Source organism: Tenrec ecaudatus, chromosome 13, assembly GCF_050624435.1.
Source record: "Tenrec ecaudatus isolate mTenEca1 chromosome 13, mTenEca1.hap1, whole genome shotgun sequence".
Classification (NCBI taxonomy): Eukaryota; Metazoa; Chordata; class Mammalia; order Afrosoricida; family Tenrecidae; genus Tenrec; species Tenrec ecaudatus.
The window spans coordinates 72,632,302-72,655,892 of record NC_134542.1 but is presented as its reverse complement, the minus strand read 5'-3'; the positions used below and the strand labels follow the sequence as shown (position 1 = coordinate 72,655,892).

At 42.1% G+C, this 23,591-nt stretch overlaps 1 pseudogene; it reads left to right on the top strand.

Moving 5' to 3' along the window:
• The first annotated feature begins 413 nt into the window (after positions 1-413).
• On the top strand, positions 414-514 carry LOC142425138 (U6 spliceosomal RNA; annotated as a pseudogene).
• Positions 515-23,591: the final 23,077 nt, after the last annotated feature.

Below are 23,591 nucleotides of genomic sequence, written 5' to 3'. Positions count from 1 at the left end.
GGCAACAAATATGTCCACATTTTTGTTTATTTGTTTTTGCTTTGATATGACAGGCTTACATTGTGTACTTTTGAAAACTTTGTCTGCCAAATATCCCAGTCCAAATAATCCTTATCTTCCTATCAACATTCTCTCAAGTAAAAACGGTATTCCATAACAATGGCACCAGTTCAGCTTCTAACTTAAACAGCTGCACCTGTGACAGCCCCTATTGTACTTGGCATGTGACTGAGCTGTGTACGTGTGCCTCCATTACAATATGGGAATATTGAAAATGTGTGAAGAACGTTGACAAATGGTGTGGATCAAATAATATTGCTAATTAATATGACATCATTCATGACATTAGTGAAATTGGCCTTTTCATTTGCATAGTTTTTACTGGGGATGAGTTCCCATTAAAAATCCTATGACCGGTGCTCACTTCGGCATGGAAATTGGAAGGATGCAGAGAGGATTAGACTGGCCCCTGCGCAAGGCTGCCATGCAAATTCATGAAGCCTTCCATATTTTTTAAAATATGAAATAAAAATCCAATGACTACGGGTGTGTTTTGGTGTCACTGCTTTGGGGTCTCAATCAGCTAGAAATTGTCATTGCTTGTGCATCATTACTGAAAAAAATCACCACAGAGGACAAAGACAAATACTTTTGTATTACTATGGAAGTACCTCTGAAGGAGCCTCAGGGAGCTCAATGCAGGTCTGTGGAAAATCATCACTGAAAGCCATGTTATGACACTTTCAGGGGTCACACATTTTTAACAATTAAACCCAGGGTTCCCTGCCCGCACCCCCTCCTCCCTGCTCCTGACCCTGAGCCTCTCTCAGCTAGGTGGAAGGTCCACATTCCGGAGCTGACAATTAGCAAAACTGACTGGCTGAAAGTTAGACTGACCTTGGGCACCAGAAACTTACGGGTGGCGGCTCCCTCTCATCACACAACACAATGAAGATGTTTTACAATATAAAAGAACAAATGGGTTATAAAAATTAAAAAGAGCTGATACCAAGGGCTCAAATAGAAAGAAAATGTTTTGAATATATGTACAAATGTGCTTGACACAATGGCTGTATGAATTGTTAGAATAGGTGTAACAGCCCCCAATAAAATGATTTTTAAAAAATCATCCAAAAATAAAAATTAAAAAAAGAGAAATATTGATATAGCATGCAGGATAGAGTGATTGCAGGGATTCTTCAGAATTCACCAAGCTTTTGAATGTAAATGAGAGAGAACAGTGATATGTGAATCTATGTCATCAGCATTTTTGTTTTGCATCATTAAGTGTAAAAATAATACTTATGTATTCTTCAGCTATTGTATAACTTGACAGAAAATGTCAGCTTTAAGGCATAATATTAAAAGTGTTTCCATTTAGGAGGAACATTGTGTTAAATGTACAAGTCGAAAAGGTTTATCAATAAACAACATGCAATGCAAAAAAAATTAAATCCTATATGCACCGAAGACCATGAACATATATAAAACATTAGTTTGATAATATTTTTCCCATAGCCCACTGAATGCAAAGAGGGTTAGAAATGGAAACCATATGCAAAAATAGAGGGTAAAATAAAACTCTTAGTAATGAAGACAAGAGAGATAAGACCTGGCCCAGACGTAAGGGAGCGGGGGTCCCATGCTTAATTATTCCATTGACAGTTTCATTGGAATTGTCCCTTGATTTTTTTTTAATTTGCGTATTGGCTTCTATTTAGCTCTTCTTACTATGTCTTGGAATTTCTTCAAGAAGCGCTATGTTACTTCAAAGAAGTTTATCTATGATCCTCTAAATACTTTAAATATTGGTGTGCAATATTCCAGACTCCTCCAATCACCTGAAACCTGAAACGCCAAGGTCCAGGTGGCACTAAAATTCTGCAATGCTAGACCTGAAACCAGTCTGTTGGCTCTTTGGTTTTGTCCCAACACACTGACACACAGAGCCCAAAATACCACTGGGCTTTTCTAATGGCGTATCACATTCCAGGGCAACATCAAATCTGCTGTCTTACTAGCATTTATCAAGTCTCAAAGAAACTCTTTCCAGGATTTTCAAATTCATCGGATTCCTAAGATTGCTACATTTTATATCATATTATTATCTAAGTCTCCCTTCCTCTCTATGTACACAGTTGGAAACTCTGAGTTCTTGGTTCTTTATCTTTCATTGTTCTCTTTGACTTTAAAATGCTTAATATTTGTTTTAAAACATCTACATTTAGTTACTTAGATTCTACTTACCCAAAGCTGTCATAAAAGAAATATACCGAGTGGATGGCTTTCGGAAACAGAGTTCTATTTTCTCTGTTTATAAGAGCTTGTTGTTGTTGGGTTTCATTAAGTCAGTTCCAATTCATATTGAATCCAAACACAATAACATGAGACCCAACCTGGATCTGTGTCAGAGTCACAGTTGCTGCCATGTTGAGCCCATCATTGCAGCTGCTATGTCAATTCCTCCCATTGAGGGTCTTGTCGCTTTTCACTGACCCTCTAGTACCAAACATGATGTCCTGGGGCTGTCCATCCTGATAACCTGCCCAGAGCATCTCCCATCCTCTCTTCTAAAGAACATTCTGGTCGTACTCGTCCAGAACAGTCTTGTTCATTCTTATAAAAATCCATGGTATATTCAATAATCTTTACCAATACTGTAATTCAGTGGAACAATTCTTATGCAGTCTTCCTTATTTATTGTCCAACTTTTGCATACAAATGTCCACACTCCCCCCACCCCACCCCCAACCCCCACACACACACCTAAAGTCACTGCCAACAAGTCAATTTTGACTCCTAGTGATTTCATAGGACCGGGGAGAGCTGTCATTTTGGGTTTTCGAGACTGTAACTCTTAACAGGAGCACAAAGTCTCATCTTCCTGTCACAGAGCAGCTGGTAGATTCCAACTGCTGGCCTTGCGGTAACACAAGACACAACAACAACAACGCATAACCCACCACTAGCCATCAGTATACATTTGAGATGATTGGCTAAAGGGATAAATCAATGATATGAAACAAAATATGTATGAATTGTTTACTGTAAAACTGATCATGTACAATGTAAATACTCACTCAATTCACAATTAAATGAATTTTTAAAAAGAAAGAAAATGAATTATGTAAGGTGTTTCTTACCTAAGTGTTCAAAATGACATTTTTGCTTTTTAACATTATAAAAGTACTTTGTAGTGGATTTTCCCAATGAACTATGTCATTTGATTTTCTCATTGCTGCTTCCATGAATGTTTTATTATTACATATATACCTTTTAATGTTAAAAAAGAATTCATTATCTACTCTACTACTTTGATTCAATATTTCTCATTACTGGTTTTCTCTTGTAACTATTTCATTTAACAATCTTATCACTTTATTTTACCAGTTAGATTCCTTTGTTGTTAAGTCATTTATACATTTATGTGCATATTATCAATATTTGTAGGTTTCATTGCTATTCCTTTTGAGTGATCTTAATTCCTCAATGTTTGGTCTATCATTACTGAAACAAACCATTGCAAGTAGTTGATGCTCTGTAAATACTAGATGAAATTCCTACAATTTTTCAAAAACATTTTATTAGGGACTCATACAACTCATCACAATCCATACATACATTAATTGTGTAATGCACATCTGTACATTCTTTGCCCTCATCATTTTCAAAGCATTTTCTCTACACTTAAGTCCTTTGCATCAGGTCCTCTTTTGTGCCCCCTCCCTCACCACTCCTGAAATTCCTACAATTTAGCTGATTAATGGAGAAGTCAGGCTACCAAATAACAGTGCCTAGGAAGAGATTGTCATCTAATACGTTTAATTTTATATTTTCTCCCTGCAAAAACTTACATATTCTTATATAATTTTCAGACATTTACAATCTAATTATATAGGGATTAAAGGTAAATTTAATGAATATTTTCAGTGATAACATTAAAACATTAACATTCTTCTTTAGTCATGGAATTATTTTTTAGTCATGGAATTTTTACTATTTTATTAGGTATATAGTGAATAGCTTCATATCAAGTAAACTTTACCCATCTCCATTTAAAAAATAATGTGCATTAATTTTTATTCTGACTTTTTAAGTAACACATGCTTATTTTGGGAGTATTTGTTTAAAACATTTAAAATATTGCTGTTGGTAATATAAGGGTTATTTAATTATCATATATTTTCTTTTGTGCTTTAAGTAACAAATATGTATTACTTTTATTGTAAGGAAAAATCAGATGTAACATGCTACTTATAAAAAAATAAAGGAAATGGAGGGTGGCTGAAAAGGGGGAACCGATTACAATGATCTACATATAACCTCCTCTCTGGTGGACAGACAACAGAAAAGTGAGTAAAGGGAGACGTCGGACAGTAGTGTAAGATATGACAAAATAATAATTTATAAATTATCAAGGGTTCATGAGGGAGGGGGAGTAGGGAGGAAGGGGGAAAATGAGGAGTTGATGCCAGGGGCCTACGTGGAGAACAAATGTTCTGAGAATGATGAAGGCAATGAATGTGCAGATGTGCTTTACACAATTGATGTATATATGGATTGTGATAAGAGTTGTATGAGCACTTAATAAAATGATTAAAACATAAATAAAATTAAAATCCTTATCCCATCAATCAGAGATGACCATGATATTTCTTTCTAGTGTTATTTCTGAGCAAACAAAGAAAGTATTTATTTTTTCATAAATGTCATATACTATATGTCCCGAGCAGTGATTGCAAAGAATTAAATATTGCTCAAAATGGCAATTAATAGTTCCTTAACAACTCATTGTATGGGTGGGCCACATAAACAGAATGCCAAAACAATGGCTCATCTTTCTTCTATCATTGTATAGTAAGAGTGTTTCCGATTTTCAATTTTGTTTGGAAAGAAAATTAATGCTCCTAGTTGAGGAATAGTTTGATGAGGTTGCCATTCAGAGGAGCCAACCAGAAAACCCAAACCCATGGCCTGGAGTCAACCCCAGCTCCCAGAAGTCCCGCAGAGACCAGCAGAACTGCCTGATAGGATCTGCCATGTGGTCATCACTACAGAAAGAGACGCCCCTGGAAGAGCTGGTGGGTACGAACCACCGACCTTCCAAGTGGTAGCTGAGTACTTTGATCTCTGTGCCACCGGGACTGATTCTTCCAGGGGTTCACAGGACCCTTGATTAAGGGGTAAAATCCATGACCCAAACTTGACGACCCTGATGTTCACTTTCTAGACTCTTCCTTTACCTGAGCTCCTCCCAAGCATGTAAACAATTGAACGGATGAAGCTTAAAAAGAAACCAGCAAAAAAGTTTGGAGTGCAGGCCACGGTTACACAATACTGTGCTTGGATGTTATGTTTTCAGTATTCATTTTAGTGATCCTTCAACTCAGTGAGTTTCAATATCTTTCCAAGGCATTGTGTTTACAATTAAAGTGATTGAAATTAGTCACAATTGCTAACTGAAACACTTTTAAATGAATTTATTTATAAATTCTCCATTAATTTTCAGTCCTAAAGCCCTTTTTAATCACTTTATTCATGGACAAAAATAAGAGTGATAGCTGAGGAAACTGAAAGATTCAGATATAAACATGACACTATAAGCACAGTGATGGAATCAATGTCACCTTCATGTTGCTTCAGCTCACTTTGTTAATTACCATGCCTTTTAACAGAAATCCAACTAATTGCCTTTATGAAACCATTCACACACACACAAACATCTTGTCAACCAATGAGTGGAAGACATAGATATGCAAAACCACTTTTAGCAATATAGCACTATCAATGCCATCAACCACCAAAAAATGACTTATCGGCCAGTAGCTTCAATCTTGCTGGTCTATTATATTTTTGCACTCATACAGATAGTCAAAGATAATGGACCCAACTTGATTGGCACCCTTGTAGCTGTAGTTTCTCAGTTTGCTCCCGGATGTATTTGTGAAACAAAAACCGACTGTCACATAGATTATTAAGTGCATGGACCATTATTTGTGTACATTCAGAAAGGTATGCACCATAATGTAAAGAAGTTTCTTATAAATAATTCAAAAGAAAAAAAGCTTAATTCAATTTTGAATATATGTGTTCTGATATATCTATCAATGCCCTGGTTCTTGCTCAAATGTAGATTCAGATCCAGTATATACAGGTGCAACTGGAATGAACCGATTTGAAGCCCTGATTATGACATGTATGTTTTACCATGATATTTTCAAATCTAATTCCTATGAATTCATTTGCAGCCCATGATTTGTTCCAAGCCCCTCTGAGCACCTTGTGTGTCCAGACCAGGACAGGAGACTCAGAGATGCCCATATTGGTGACCTCAGTGCCCATTACTTGCTTCCCTCCCTCTCTTCACCATCTTCATCTCTATATATTCTCCTAGAACTGCCTTCTCACTTCCCTCAAGCACCTCTTGCTCCAGCCCACCCCAGGGTCTTTCCAGAGCTATTCTAACCGTAAGTAGAAGTCCCCCCCCCCCAATGACCAAGCCATGCCCCAGGTACTCACTGACCTGGCAGTCAACTCCTCTCAGCCCTTTATTCAATGTAATTTCCCTCATCCCTCGGATAAGGTTTGATGCCGTTCCCTTTGTGGGCCCAAACCTAATTTGTTTTTATCTGTGTATTTTTCATGGCTGTTATTTTACATTTGATTACTGCCCAGGAACTGGTGACTATCATCATGAGTTGATAAATTAGAATGGCCCCTGATCTTCAGTGGATCACGCTGCTAACCGAAAGGGCGGAGGTTCAAATGCACCAATCACTTCTCGGGAGAATGATGACAGGACTGCCCATTTCTCTAAAGACGTACAGTCTTGGAAATCCTAAGGAGCAGACCCACTCTGTCTGTCCTATGTGGGCCACTCTGAGTCGGAGGCAACCTGAAGCCAGTGGCTTTGGGGTTTACTTATGATTCGTCATGTGAAACAGCTCATTACCAACGATTAATTAAATGTATCAGCCTTTGATAATCCCCAAATACCTCATCCCTATGGTATTTCAGGAGGGGCAGTTCTTAAAGCGAACAATCACTGGCTGCTCCCCGAGAGGGGTGGGGGTGAATACCCACCAGAGTCTGCACAGAGGAGAGGCCTGCCCAACAATCTTCTCCATAAACGAAAGATTCTTTCCTACTCTGTCCTGTGGAGCCACTGAATCAGACTGTACTAGACAGCACATGCAGTGATGCTTAAGTAGTCGGAAGATTAATGGAGAAACAATTTTTGTTCTTACTTTTGGTTAATATTTTCTATCAGCCAACCCACTAATCTTACTCAAATAGATCCCCCCCCCCCCACATACACACATTTTAAGCATTTTTGAACCAATTGTACTCTATTTTAGGAGCTGGGCCCTTTTTTTTTTTTTACAAAGCGCTGCTGTTGTTAGGTAGCTTGCAGTCACCTGATTCACTTCCATCTCAGGCCTTTCCTTTCTTGGACTGGCCGTGACCTTCTGGACAGCAGTTGATCAACTTAACAATTGAGCCACCAGTGGATCTGGCATACAACTTCACCCCACACCAAACTCACTGAAGTCAAGTTCAATACTGACACACAGTGTCAAGGCCACCCCATCCCCCCCGCCATTTCTGAGACTATAAACTGTTTTGGGGAGTAGAAAGCCCAGTTTTTCTCCTTCGGAGTTGCTGGTGGCTTCGAACCGCTGTACATGCGGATTGCAGTGCAACTCGCAACCACTACACCAGCAGGGCACCAGGGGGACGTGACTACAGACGCTGTTAAAACTGGGTTGATCTGAAAGCAACTGATTTACATTTTTTTAACTAGAAATTTTCAACATGGAAAATGACAAATTTACTTGAAATCCTTTCTTGATTTTTTGTTCTTATACATGCACTCCTGGTTTCCAAATGTCCTATTTACAGGCAGCTAGTACTTGCCCTTCAGTGTCGCACACATTTGCCCTCGATTGGAAACAATGGAACTAACTCCTGGATCACCTTCAGCTGCTGCACATGCCGTTTTTCAATCATGGAAAGGCCTTTGAGTCTTGTCTTTCACTAACACTCAAAACTCACAGCCATCGAGGTGATTCTGCCTACGAACGACATGCGCCCATTTCGGTTGACTTACAAATCCTCAGAAACGTGGTTAGGAACTGATCTGGTCGCTAACCCAGAAACTTCTTGTAAAGGCCACTGCAGCCAGGTCCCTCAGACACATTCCAAGGCTCTGAGCGACCTGGCTGGTCTCCACTCAGCCCCACTTCCTTCCATGTAAGGAGGAATAGTGTCGAATTCTGCGTAGTCCAGCACCTATATCTCATGGCAACTCTACAGAGCAGAGCACAATTGCCCTGTGGGTTTCTGAGGAATAGAAAGCCTCGGCGTTCTCCTGAGGAGTGGCTGGTAGTTTTCAACTGCTGAACTTGCACTTAGCAACCCCGTGAGTAGATTTAAGGAACCATTCTGAACCAAAGCATTGTGGAATTTGTGTGTATGGGAGCTTATGACTCACAGCTGACAATGTACTCGGAACTGCACACAAGCACAACCTGAGTCTTGACCTCTGGTAGAAGCTGTAGCTCCACCATCACTGGGGTCACCAGTAGTTAGTAGCAGACTCTATGGCCAGATTTTCCAGTTGCATAATTATGGAACGTACCTCCTTGTATCTTCGTTTTCTCATATCTAAAATGGATTTTAAAACAGTACCTACCTCAAAGTGTTAAATGAGATATTTGTAAAGTATCAGCATATTTGGCTTTATGATCCTTCACAGATATGGAGGCTCTGTGCGTTTGTTTTTGTACTAATGGAACGTTCGTGATAGCCGTGCTTGGAGTAAGTCTATCCATGCCATTTTCCCAGTAGGTTTGTGTCTGTCACACCTTGGTAACTCTCAGCATATTTCAAAGTTGCGCCTGATGCCATTTCAAGGAAATGAGACTGCAGTACAGTAAACATAACTTTTACATGCACTGGAAATCCACAGTAATTCCCACGCGATTTGCTTCATTTTGGTCTGCAGCTGAGCGTGCCATCTCTGAAGTGGCCTGTGCTGCTGAGGGGAAGGCGGGAACCCTGTAAGTGCTACATATCTTTGTGGGGGAAATGGGAAGAGAACAATGTTGAGTCCAAATGTGGGAACGGTTGAGGGTAATATGGTTGAATGTGTCTCCTGCTCTGAGACTAAATGTCTCTCCCCCATCCTTTGGCCCACAGGGGGGGCACCTTCACTAAAGCAGTTGGGAGGGGGGGTGCTGGTGGTTCCTCCCAGCCAGCATATCCTAGGGAGACAGACCTGTCAATCGACTCCGCCCAGAATTGCAGCCCATAAAACCTTCTGGGCCAATTCCAATGCAGTTGGTCAATTGGGTTCCCTTGGAGTGGGCATCAACTCCACAGCACTTCCCACCCCCAAACTGGTTTAATCTAAATTGAACTGGGAAGCCTGCTTAATTGACTAAGCAGAATTTCAAAGGGAAGGCATTCCTTCACAGTTCACAGCTCCATTGAGTCCCCACAACCCCAGCAGTGATTACAATAGCTTTACTTTCTCACTGTGAATCTTGTCCTCCACCTCTTTCCTAGGAACAGAGTTGGGGTGTCAGCCCTATGCTCTCTGTAAGTCAGAGAGAAGTGGAGAGTTCGAGTTCGTTCAGCCTCTGCAGACCCTGGAGGAGAACAGGACAGCTTGCCTGTGTGCCGGGTCTGAGCTTCTGCGAGATACCTTTGAGTGAGACTCGCCTTGACGGCAGTTTGTTTCATAGATTGGTTCTATGTGTCAGGCTTCTGTCATCTATCATAAACTCATGCGAACTAGCTGGTCTCCGTGTTCCATCTGCTCCCCCCCTTATTCCTGTCCTCTCCAGCAACACCCAGAAAAGTGTCTCTTGTAATGAGAGGAGTTCTAATCGCTCAGGGAAACCTAGAAGCTGAAGATAAGGGAATTCTTTAAAAAACAAAAAAAACGGAGTAGGGGTTGCCTCTCTATTTCTCTGTCTGTGCCCTGTGAGCAAGGAGTGAGCGGTTTCTCCTGGTCACCCTCATGGGACTGCCTCTTCCCTCGGTCCTTTGCCCTGTGTCCCTTTAGTGAGGCAGAGCCTTGGCTCTGTCCCTGTGCCTCCTAGGAGACTGCATAATTAATTAGTCCTCCACCAGGGTGGGCCTTGACCCCCTGGTTGGAGAAAACCTCCCTTGTCTTGCCTTAAAGAGAAACGGACTTAATAAAAGAGTCTCCAGATGGCAAATTTCCCCGCAAGAAGGAGCCCCATAAAGGATGGACATGAGGATCCCACAATTCACTGGGCTATTTTTTTAACCAGTCTAAGCCTTATGGATGTACCAGCCTCCTAAATAGATATTTAGAAAATCTGACAAGTCTAAGGAAGGGGGACGAGAAAACCAACCAAAACAAACCCACAAACCCCACAACACCACACACATGAGCTTAAGGAACGCGAACTCCAAGGCTGCGTTCCAGCGAGCTAACCAGCAACGAGGACCAGGACTTGCGCTCTTGTTGGCTGCTGTCTAATGGTACTTCACCCTCCGCGCGACATTGGTTTCCTGTAAAGCTCTGTGGCCATCCCGCCCCGACTACACATGACGTTCCTAAAAGAGCCGCCATCAAATCTCTCCTCCAGGAGCTTTGTGGGGGAAGGCGCGGATGGCAATATTCCTCCTCCAAGCAAGCTGCGACGGCTCTTGGCCGTCACAAAGGCGACGCCGGTGTGCAAGGAGCTTGGGACGAGCGAGCGAGGTGGGGGGCGGGGAGGGGAGAAGGAGGGGATGAGGAGGAGGGGGAGGAGGAGAGGGAGGGGGGCCGGAAACTTGCGAACCCCCGGGGGCGCGCGGAAGCGCCCAGTTGCATCACCCTGGCGAGCCAGGTATGGCAGCAAACAAACGGGAAAGGTGTGCCGCCCACAGCGGCGGGCAAGAGGAAGGAAAGCAAGCCCCGCCAAGCCCAGCGTGGAATTTTCCGCTTTCTGTTGGGCACCCTCCTCTTAGGAGGCTTTGCGAGGCCGCCTGGCGGAATGCGCCCCATTCCTACGCCAGCGCCGCGGCAACCCACGGGAACCTGCGGCCCCATGGAAGCGGCAGCCACGTTGTATAGGTGTGAGAGCAACAGCGCTTGGCAGTGTGCAAGCTTGCGTCTGCACCTCCGAAATATTTAGTCACATGCACACACTGACAGGAAACACCCTGCTCTGGCTTCCCACTGCTTCCTTGGCCACGCGAAGAAAGCCCCCGCCACCACGCCGAGGAGGAGCGCTGTCTCAAAGCCAAGTGCACCTAGGCGATGAGTCCCAGAAGGGGAACGGAAAGGAAGCACCAGAACTCCGCGTGCCCACACAGGGGGGGGGGGGGCAAGGGGCGGGGGGTGTCTTCAAACACATACCCCAAACAAGTAGGAGCGAGGGGCTCCGTGAGTGCAAAGCCCTTTGGAAAAGCCTCGCGTCCCCCCAGCGAGAGGTCTGGGGCTGTTTGGGAGAGCAAGACGGGTCACGCCGGGATCCCCGGAGCCGCATCTGCAGTATCATTGCTGATGGTGACCTCTGCCTAATTAAAAGTAAGTCGGCCCTTCCCATTAGCCATTCCATGCGTGGGAAGGGGGTTCTTTAACCACTTCCCGCGAGCGACTTTTTCAGTGGGGTTCAATAGGGGTCACGGGTGGGGGGGAGGGATCACTGTCTTCCCCTCCCCCCCCCCCAGGCATGAAGGCATTCCTTCCCAAAAGCCTAGGTTCCGCCTGAAGAAGCTGAGCCCCCCTGCCACACTAGGTTTCGGCCCCAGTCCGCCGGCTTTCCTTCCTTCCAGGGGCTTAAAACGGAGATCTAATTTTGCTCCATCCTTTGGAACAGTATGACCTCTATTCACTGCCCAACTAAAGCCCCGGTGAACAGTGGGGTGGGGTGGGGTGGAGGGGCTTCCAAAGGAGACCTGGGCTAGGATGGAAGCTAGCAAAGGCAAGAACCGGCCCATTTCCAAGCTATTTCAGGGCAAAGGAACCCATCTTGCATCAAAATGCTGACCGGGAAAACAAACCTGACTTCAGCTCGGTGGAAAGGTGGCGAGAGGAAGGGGGAGGGTCAGGGGAGGAGGGGGCCAGTTGGGTCCGAATTCACCTACAAAAATGGACTGCCTGCTCTGCCCAAACTGCGTTTCGGCCGGCTGTCGTCCCGAAGGCATAGCGGCCCTTGAATCCGCCTAGGCTCGAGATGAAGCAATCCGATGGCTTACCTGATCCAAAGGAAATTACCCATCTGCAGTGAGGCAAAGCATCTCCCAAAGACCAGAGGCTCACAGCCCGCCTTCCTTCACTTGCAATTGTTCGGATGCCTTCTTCCACAAGGTGGCCAAGTATTCACAAGGGCTGCAGTCTCACTGGGGCCGAACACACACACACACAGACACACGCGCGCGCACACATACACACATGCACCGGAGACCTCTGCAGTATCCTCTCGGCTTCATCCTCACTCGATGGTACCTAATACAAATCAGCAAATAGCTTGTTTAAAAAAAAAAAAAAATGGCGAGGTAGCACCTTACATTCCATCGCCATCTAGTGGTCAAACCTTAAATACTCTCTGGGCCGCCGAATTCGCGAGCTGTTCTCAACCTCCGCTCTGGGCCTCTTCCTTTGCCTTCTTCCCGGCTGCTCTCTCTTACTTTCATTCCCAGTATTCTATCATTCCAGCTATCTCACGAGCCAAAGGCGGAAAACACTCCCAGTTATTTTCAAGCATCTCAGAAGGCTTCGGCATCGTTTTCACATTTTATTTTCATTGAAAGGTGCTAGCAGATCGCTTTGACGAATCATCATTGCCTCTATACCTTGTAGGTTTGGTGCACCAAGCTTCAGTCTTTTCCACCAGGATGAAATGAATGTTCCCTTATTATGGATCTGAGGCTTCATCTTGGGGATCAACTTAACATTATTCCCATGGTCAGCATTGTGTTTTAATAGTGGAGTCTCTATTATAGTGAACAGTCTACAGTGAGGAGATGTGTTATTCAAGGCCAACACTAATGAGCTTGTACCTTTCAGAACGTCCCAGGGGTCTTCTTTGGAAACTTAACTTACCTGTAATTGGAGCTTCATAAGACTCCCTTCCCACCCCAAATTCCTAAGGCTTTATTTTATCTTTATATATTCCCCATCCTGTAGCCATGACCTAAGGTGGAATTATATAATAAAACCTTTGGTGTTCAATTTATGTCTTTGGTGTTAAATACATTTGCCACTTCAACATTCCTCACCTGGAAAACGCAGTGATGCCAATTTTATTTATCATGTTGTTCAGCCAATACCATTATCTGTTTCCCAATATTTCTATTGTCCTTAACAGAAATTCACATCTCATAAACAACAAGCCCTGCTTTCTTCCTCCTTCCCACCCACCCCTGGTAATCGCCTATATACTTTGGTCAATACATTTGATTTTTAGGAACATGTCATATAAGTGGGCTCACACAATGTTTATTCTTTTCTGACTGACTTCATTCAGTATCTTATTTTCAAGGGTCACAAAATCAGATGTAAGGTCCATAAAGCAAGACTCATAACATTATGTTTAAGTAAGGAAATAAAATGTTATCATTCCAAATAGACATTGCCTATTTATAGACTCATGAAAGCTATGCGCATAGGTAGTTCCAAGAGCATGGAAAATCCTTACTAAACTATGACTCCAAAAACATTATTTGTTATATACTGTATTTTAAACGGAATCAAGTTCTAGAATCTAGACATGCACAAGTTCAAATTAATGATGCATAGATTAGTAATTTTCAGTCACTTTCCTTTTGTTACCTCTTAGGGGTTCAACTGTCCCTCATAAAAATATATGTTGAAGCCCTACCCACTGGTGGACTCATTTGATCTTAATTGGAAACGGGACGGTTGCAGTTGTAACACAGTTGAGATTATATCATCAGGGTAGGTCTAAATCCAGCATGACTGCTGAGTTTATTTTAAAAAGCAAGACGCAGGTAGAGACTCCTGTGACAAGGAAGGCAGAGATTGTAGGCGGATGGATCTGCAAGTCCAGAGATGTCAGCTGTTGCTGGCAGCTGCACAAGGTAAGAGAGGGGCATGAGACAGCTGTCTCCCTAACTCTGCAGAGTTCAGGTGTGGCCCTGTCACACCGCCTGAGTTAGAATTCTAACCTCCAGAGTAGTGAGGGGATGAATTGCTGTTGGGCAAAGCCTGTCTCACCCCTGTTTGTAGCAATCACCGTGAAAGCTTTAGTTAACAAACAAGCTGCCTATGGTAGATAATTTTCTATCATAATATCATTGCAACTGTTTGATCCTTAAAGTTTTAAAACATTCTTAATAATATTTTATCTTTATTAAGCATCACCTTCATTATTTCCTTTACCTTTTCATATTACAGAGTGGTAGGACAGGAGCTTTTAATATGATATGACTGTGTGTATTGTATACTTGGGAATATCTAGGCTTGCAAAGGGGTAACATTGGGGCTCTTGGCCCCCAAGCCACTGCCCTGTGCATTACACCAAAATATTCACAGTCCTTTCCTCATTCCAGAATCCGATGGCTGAATTTTTATTTCTCTGCACATGAAGCCTTTACTGGCCCTAATTTATAAATTACTCATAAACTCATCTTCTCATCTCTAAAAGAAAGAAATTGAGTATGAGAATTTCTTGTACCAGTTCAAAATTCTATGCCAATCGAGGTAACGTGTATTTTGGTCTCTGGTATAGTCGAGGCAAAGTTGAAAAAGGGTGAAGTGACAGGGAAACCAATTTGGGAAAGAAAAGAGTGGAAAATATGTAAACTAAAGGCAAGTGTGTTGTTTGATTTTTCTAAAAAATATATGCCAATATATAAACAGTATTTAGGGTTTAGACATATAAATCTAAAAAAACAAGAATACGGTTGGCCATATGTCCCCCTTTGAGTGATCTCTAATTGTTTCCTATAAACCCCAAAACACTGCCAATGAGTCCATTCCAACTCACAGAAGCCTTAGAGGACGGAGTAGAACTGTCATGTAGGGTGTCCATGGCTGTAATCTTGACGGAAGAAGACTGCCACAGCTTTCTTCTGCGGCTAGTGAGTTTAAAACACCAACCATTGGGTTAAAAATTAAGAGCTTTCACCATTAAGTCATCACAACCCCTAACTGCATACCATCTAAGCCAAACACAACCCACTGCCACTGAGTTGAGAACATCTCAGAACAACCTTCTGTAGGGCTTGTGGGACTGTAAATCTGGATGGGAAACTATAGCCTCATCCATAGGTTTGAACCACTGTCCTGTAGTTAGCAGCTCAAAGCCTAACCCACAGGGTCTCCGGGGATCCTTGAATCACTTACCGTAGGGGACCGTTTTGTGAACATCTGCTCAGAACAATTTCTCCACAGCTCAGAAGCTCAGGGTTGTTCCGATCCTCAGAGCTGAACCTGTGTCCTGCCTACAGAAGACCTAAGGGGAGGAGAGTATCCAAACAGCTGGGCCAGTCAGATAGAACTGGCCCCACCAATGTTTTAAAGTCTTCTTTCTTCTCTAATGCCCACCCCTCCCGTTTTTGCTCAGTAGGTAACAAGGATGTGATCCCGGCGCTGAAGGGTCCACCCTCCCTCATGAACCAGGGTGCCAAGAGAAGGGTATTGTATTGACGGGCAGGAGACGTAATGACAACAGAAAACTTGCTTGACCCCAACTATTTTCCTGCTTTCAGATGTAGTCAGTCCTTCAAGACACTTTTCTGATTTTGGAGTCCTAAATTATAGCCAAATACATTCACTTTTTGCTTCATTGAACTTGGTTTATTTTACCTGTGAATCCTAGTGAGTACCCTGAATGCAAGGATCTCAAGGCTTAAGCCCTTGAACATCATCCAGTACAGGTTATATTCTGGGTAACTGACATTTTATTTCTGGGCAGCTGAACTGTTTAAGAGCATGGATAATAACCAAAGGGTTGAAGGTTCAAGTCCCCCCAGAGACTCTTGGGAAGAAAAGTCTGGCGATCTACTTTCAAAAGATTACAGTAACAACAACAATAGAATTACAGTATGGAAACTCTATGGAGTGAAGTTCTATTCTGACGTACACAAAACAGCCACAGGTGATCAACTCCATGGCAACCAGTTTTACGTTGGGCACGTCATTGGTCATTGACTCTATTACCCCTTTTGAAAACACCAGTCACTTTTCCAGACGTTGAAGGTACTGCAGTGCGCAAACCAGATCAAATCGCGCGCTTTGACAAAGCAGACAAATGGGGAAAGGCACATTGTTTTCTACGTAGAACCCACGCTTCCACCTCCGTGACTCCGTGCACAACCTTGCCTTCTCCTGAGGCATGGTCCCTGATCTGTGTGTGGCAAACTTGACCAAGGTTTTCAAGTCCAGCTCAAAGATTCTTTCTTCTTTAACACCGCCTCCCCGCTCTCCCAACCTCCTGCCTTTTTCCCCCTCAGGAGGTCAATTCTTACTTCCTTTGTTAATTACAGACTAACCACACATTTTAGGAAATATGGCCATTTGTTGCCCAGAATGCTTTGGGAATAAAAGAATAATAAATGTCTGTTCTGATATAGTCTCTGGGAAGAAAAGTCAAAGATTTCAACCAATACACAATGCATACCTAAGACATATTTGAATTGAAAAAGTTTATAACTCTGATAACTTGAAATATTCCTCATATAAGGATTTACAAAAAGATGATTTTCATTAAATTGCTGTACTGCACATTAAAATTATATATTCATTTTAAAAGTTGTGAAAGATAAATTAGAATATATTTTTATCTATCCTGCCTTATATTACTATTGCATTTTTCCGCTTTTAACCTTGTGCTAAGAGGCCTATGCACGTTTCCTGCCTCCCAGATAGTAAATTCTCTGTGGAATCAACTCTGTCTTTTAAGTCTTTGTGCAGCAGGTTAATGTACTGAATTTTTTTTGGTCTCTATTTTTCATTGTTATGCTTCCAAATTCAAAAAAATGAAAAGGCAATTTTCTCCCTTTTCTCAACTTTTTAAATTTAGATTTTCCAAGTGCCTTCCTGATCTGTGATTTCAAAAGACAAGAGGGATTTATGCTCCCTGTCTTCAACAATCATAGCTCTTTGATTTGTTAATGTAAGGAAATTGTTAACTACAAAGTTCAAAGTTGGACTCCACTCTTAGAAGTCTTAAGAGAAAGTCCTGACTAGGCACTTCCCATGGGGAAAAAAAGTCTATGTGCATATATTTATAGGTTTAGTATTAAGGTAGCAGATGGACATTGGGCCTCTGCTCAAGTACTCCCTCAATGCAAGAACACTTTGTTCTATTAAACTGGCATTCCATGATGCTCACCTCCCTAACAGATCGCTGAAGACAATGGGGGTGCATAAGAAAATGTGGTGAAGAAAGTTAATGGTGCCCGGCTATCAAAAGATAGGGCGTCTGGGGCTTTAAAGCCTTGAAGATAAACAAGTTCAGAAGCACAAAGGCCACATGGAAGAAGCACACCAGCCTGTGTGATCATGAATTGTCGATAGGATAAAAAAATCCTATCATTGTGAAAGAGTGGGAGTGTGAAGTGGAGACCCAAAGCCCATCTGTAGGCAACTGGACATCCCCTTACAGAAGGGTCTCAGGGAGGAGACAAGCCAGTCAGGGTGCAGTGTAGCACAGATGAAACATACAACTTTCTCCTACTTTAATGCTTCCTCCCTCCAACTATCATGATCCCAATTCTACCTTACAAATCCAGCTAGATCAGAGGATGTACACGGGTACAAATAAAAGCTAGAAACACAGGGAATCCAGGACAGATATTGGTCCCTGGGGACCAATAAGGAGAATAGTGATAGCAGGAGGAGAAGGTGAAGGTGGGGTAGGAAGGGCAACCGATAATAGTGATCGACATATACCCCCTCCCTGGGGGATGGACAACAGAAAAGTGGGTGACGGGAGACATCAGACAGCGTAAGGCATGACAACATACTAATAATTTATAAATTATCAAGAGTTCGTGAGGAAGGGAGGATGGGGGAGGGAGAGGAAAAAATGAGGAGCTGATACCAAGGGCTCAAGTAGAAGGAAAATATTTTGAGAATGATGATGGGAACAAATGTGCAAATGTGCTCGACCCAATGGATGTAAGTATAGATTGTGATAAAAGTTGTATGAGCCCCCAATAAAATGATTTAAAAACAAAAACAAAAAACCCCAAAATCCCTGTGGAGTTTCGTTCTACTGTGACAGCCATGAGGCTGCCCTGACTCGGAGTTCACCAGATGGCAATGGCCATCAGCAAACTGGTCCAGAGTTTGGGGCTAGACCAGAACTGGGAGCGATTTTCTAGCAAGAGAAGGAGAAGGAAAGCATCCGATATCTTGAAACTTTGTCGAGTCCCTCTGTCGTGAGAATATGGATGCTCTTTGTGAGGAGTCTGCTGGGCATTAATGGCAGTTCAAAGCTTAGTGTCCTCATGAGAAGGAGAATATTGTAACAGAATGCCATCACTGTCATTAATAAATCTTGAGCAGTGACGAGGGAGAAAGGACACTCAGGTTGAAAAAGCTTAGTCAGGTCTTTCTGTCAGTTCTAAGGCAGGATGGTCTCTTATATTAGAGCCCCGGGAATGTTCAAGGAGAGAGCCTTAAGTAAGAGAAAGCAGAAGAGTCCACGTGATTAATCTGAATGTCATTTAATATTTTCCTACAAATAAAATAAAAGGACTTTGTTATCAGCAACTACTCTGCCTGATATTTACTTTGTGCAGTTCTGAATGTTTTCAGCCCTTTTATAGGATGAATTTGTTAATAAAATTAAGGGCTGGCACAGAGGAGTCAGCCTTACCCAAAAATTCCCCAACACAAACATTAGTAATCATTTTGAGTTGCATTTCTATTGCTCAGAGAGTTATGATATTTGTGTTTCAAGGCAGATGATGTTTCCTGATTTATTTTATAAAATTTGTAGAAGTTAGACTCATGGAGTGACATGAAACTGCGTTTTCTCTCCAAGAAATAACTTAGATGGTAGTAGCTGGATTCAAAGATGGGTAGGGGCCGGATAAGCTCTGGGTGGTGACGACAGGCCTTCTGATTCCAAAACAGCACAGAGTCAAGATTTCAACCCTGACCTCCAATTCCAAAGCCAGAGGATTGCTGCATTGCCAGGATTCAAACCGTGGCTTCACCCTTTGTGATGGCAAAATGATAGTTATGCACAGCCCTGATGTGATCCCACGGAAAATCGAGGTTGCCACATCAGTACTTTGAATGTGTAGCAGTGCATTTCCCCAGTAATCATTTATCCATGAAACGGTTCACAATGAGTTACTACCAACACCTTGCCTTCACTCAACCACTTTCTAATACAGCTCTTTAAGCATCTCCTGTTTTAGAAATAGAAACCATTTCCTAGCAGGGGGACGTGGGGAAAGGAACTTTACACTTCAGTTTAATTTGTGCTTTTGGAAATGAGCCAGAAATGAATGTAAAATTTACCTGATAGTAGATAAGTAAATGCAGACACTGCAATTACCAGCCCACTTTCCAGACTAGCGCTAACAGCACAAAACTGACCTGCTCCTTTCAGGCTTTCTTGCAGGCACCCAAGTGGACACTTAAAACCGTAGTGAAGCCCATATGTCTCTCAAATTCAAAACAACAACAGCTAATTTTCAAACACAATATCAAAATAGTTGACGGATTTACACCCACACTGTCATTGCCTGAGCTAAAACTGATAGGGTTGTGATCTTTGAGGCACAGATTAGGGTTTTGCAAGCCCAGCAGAACGAAGCCACACAGTCACAACTGCTTTTCTTACTGACTTAATGATAAAGGATCCTCACGTGTTGGTGGATGCAAGCAAACATATCTAAAAAACGATTGACAATTTTCTAGGAATGCTGAAAAGGATGACCAGTTCCCTCTCCCCCTGGAAGCGAGGAGAGCAGAACCACCAGGATTATTTTTATTTCGTCACAATGCTGTGATTTAAAATAAGAGGGAACGAGCAGACAAAGTTACCAGGCAAATCCACCTGGGTCCTTCCCTGTCACTGCCCTCAAAGCACACAAAAGAAAGGTTTCATTTTAAGTCTAAAGAATGATCATTTCTATGGATGTAGCTACGGCTTGTTTGAAGAGTCACAAGCAACCACTGGTTTGCAAAAAAAAAAAAAAGAAAAAAAGAAGTAATAGTATCCAAACTAAATGAACAAGTTTGGTAGATATGAACACAGTAGTAATACATAAACCCAATTTGCCAAGGGGAAAAAATGTATGAATATGTCATTCAGTATTAAATCAGAGACAGATTCATTATCAGTATGGTTATTACATCATCATACAAAAATATTTGCAAACTTATTTTTTTAATCACTCATGCAACCTCATCATATTCTTGCTTTCTCACCACCCAACTATAATAGCTAACTACAATGTAAACAAATGTAATAACCTTAGTGTTGTATACGTATTTTCATATTATTTGGAAACGTTTACATGTTTTCCCTACAACTATTGTGCTCGATTACATTATCAATGTTTACTGAAAATGACATCAATACTATTTCTCATCTCAAGAAACTCTTTATCTAACTATCACACCTCAGGAGCCCAGTGGATGTAGTGGTTATGTCTTGGGGCTGATAACTACAAGATAATGGAAACAGATGGACTTTCTACTTCTGTAAAGAGTTACAGCCTTGGAAATACACCAGGGAGGTTCTACGCTGTCCTGTGAGTCAGCATCCACTTGATGGCAATGAGTTTGACTTGGTTCGGTTTGTCGCCCCTTCCCTGAATTTGCTTCTTTTGCTTCTCCTATATACAGTACCTCTCTCCTCTGATTACAACCTCCTCCACCTTCTCTCTGTGCACCTCCACACCGCCAAATTCCATCATATAGTCTCTTTGAGAGCCAGAACCATCCATATCCCAAAGGAACCTCCAAGTCTCTGGTTGAATTAGAACACTTTCTGAAGAGGAACTGAAGCCATGTTGAAGAGGAACGGCGTACCAATGGATCTGAATTTCAGAATGGAATTCCATTCAAATAGTAAGTAGGATGCAATAACTTTTTAAACCTTATTAAACAACTCAATAAAAAGAAAGAAAATCAATATAAATCACTATCTCTGTTCTATGTAGGTTCGTTGGGCGCTATCAGAGTGACCCTATGGAGCAGAGTAGAACTGCCCCATAAGGTTTTCTTGGCTGTAATATGTGGAAGTCAATCAGCAGTCCTTCCATAGTGTGATTGTAAGTTCAGTTAACTGCTCAGTGCTTCACAGGTGTGCGTCATCTTTCTCCATGGGGGTGATTTTACTAATCACCGAAGATTTTTGAAATTGTGGAGATGGGAAGTTCTCAAAGATCACCCAAACAAGTGTTCTTACTTTGGACATGAGGAAATCAAGAAGAAAGTGACTTACCCAAGGTCACATAGCTTGTTTTGTGCCATAGATGTCCATTCATGTATTTTCCACAGTGCCACTATGAAGGGAATTAATATTGAGTGGGTGCATCCGCACATACGAAGCAGAAGGGAAGTGAGTGGATGGAGTATTTCTAGATACACCACAATCGATTTTCACTCATGCTTTGACAGAAAGATGGATGTGATGGAGTGGACGATGGCAGTGACTATTTAAGAAGATGATGGACTAACCGACATTGGTTTGATCAGAGGAGACAGAAAATGACCACCCGTTAGTCTGCTCTGCAATGTGCTCAGGTCAAGGGCATTCGGACAGAGTCTGCAGAGTACAAGATGGGCAGTTTTCAGGAATGCAATCCAAAGCATCCAGGAAATACCCAGGAAGCCAATGATCTAAACATTATGCAATTTACTTGAAAAGTGTAAATTTTAAAACATATTTTCTGCTTCTCTATGCTAATAAAACAATATTGTTATAGCAGTTTTCTTTTATGTATGGGAAGAAAAGTTAGTGTTTCATATGTCAGAGCTCCCTGCCTTTTTAAATGTATCTAATGACTTCATAAAGCTTCGGCTTTGAATGAAGGTCAAGGTATATCAAAATTTGGAAAGTATCGTGTCCAGTTCTACTATCATCAGGGGATACGGGGAGAAAAGAAACATACATTTAAACCAAGGAGGTGTACAGACAGTAATAAAATTGTCAGCTATTGTGCCGGGTTTCTACTCTGTCCTCAAATATGATCTTGTCTCTCCTCTTAAGGCGATGTGATTACAAGATTAAATAGTATACTTGTTAGTTTTTCCCCAATATAGTTCATGTGGCAATTTCTCTCCCCTTGCAGAGAAGAAGCCACCAAACCTTCACTAAGACAAATAGACAGTGATTCCTTATGGGAACCCAGGTGTCACTGTGCCATTTTAATTTTTAATTATATTTCATTTAAAATTTAATAGAAACAAATGACAGCAAATCTTTCAGTTCACTGCCATTTGTTTACATGCAGGAGAAATTTATTTTCATGCAGAGGAAATTTGTCATATGAAATGAAACAGTTAATATTTATTAAGACAGCCTCCTGTTTAGAGAACAAAAGTGAACTTTGCCGTACCCAAGCATATGCAAATATGTAGGAGTGCACCCCTACAGGATTCTTACTAGCATCTTTTTTTTTTCGTGTTCACAAACAGAGAGCTTTTGACTTTACCAGGAGCTATCAGAGGCCTCAATGGCACATGGGAGTAGACTTGGAGGTGCTCCTCATTTTGGATAGCTTTGTTATGCATACGTTTCAGGAAAGGAACCTGGTGACACAGTGGGTTTCAAGTGGGACTGCCAATCCCGAGGTCAGCAGTTTGAACCCACCAGTAGAAAGATTGGGGGGGAGGGTTCTAGTAAAGAGTTACAGCCTCAGAAACCCACAACCCCCATTCCACTCTGTCCTATGGGGGTGCTATGAGTTGGAATCTAGTCAACGGCAGGGAAGTTTCTCAGGGAAATAAACATTCTCTGGGAAATGTATGCATGGCTCATCTTTCAAAGGTAGTTTCAAGTTTCAGAAACTGAATATTTTGAAGTCACTGTAATCCCGATGTGGATATCCTTCTCCTTTGGGGAAAAGCAAGAATTCCATCCTAGGCCAACTAATGAACAGAAGAATCAAAACTCATTAAAAGTGATTGACGGGAACTGATTACAAGGATCCACATGTGACCTCTTCCCTGGGAGAGGGACAGCAGAGAAGGGGGGAAGGGAGACCCCGGGTAGGGCAAGATATGACAAAATAACGAGGTATAAATTACCAAGGGCATATGAGGGAGGGGGGAAAGGGGAGGGAGGGGGGGGGGGAAAGAGGACCTGATGCAAGGGGCTTAAGTGGAGAGCAAATCCCTTGAGAATGATTGGGGCAGGGAATGTATGGATGTGCTTTATACAATTGATGTATATATATGTATGGATTGTGGTAAGAGTTGTTTGAGTCCCTAATAAAATATAAAAGAAGAAAAGAGAAAAAAAATGATTAGGGCAAAGACTGTACAGATGTGCTTTATACAATTGATGTATGTATATGTATGAACTGTGAAAAGAATTGTATCAGCCCCAATAAAATGTTAAAAAAAAAAAGTGATTGACAACTGACGGTCAGATCATAATTATGTGGAGTTCAAATTTCGTGACATG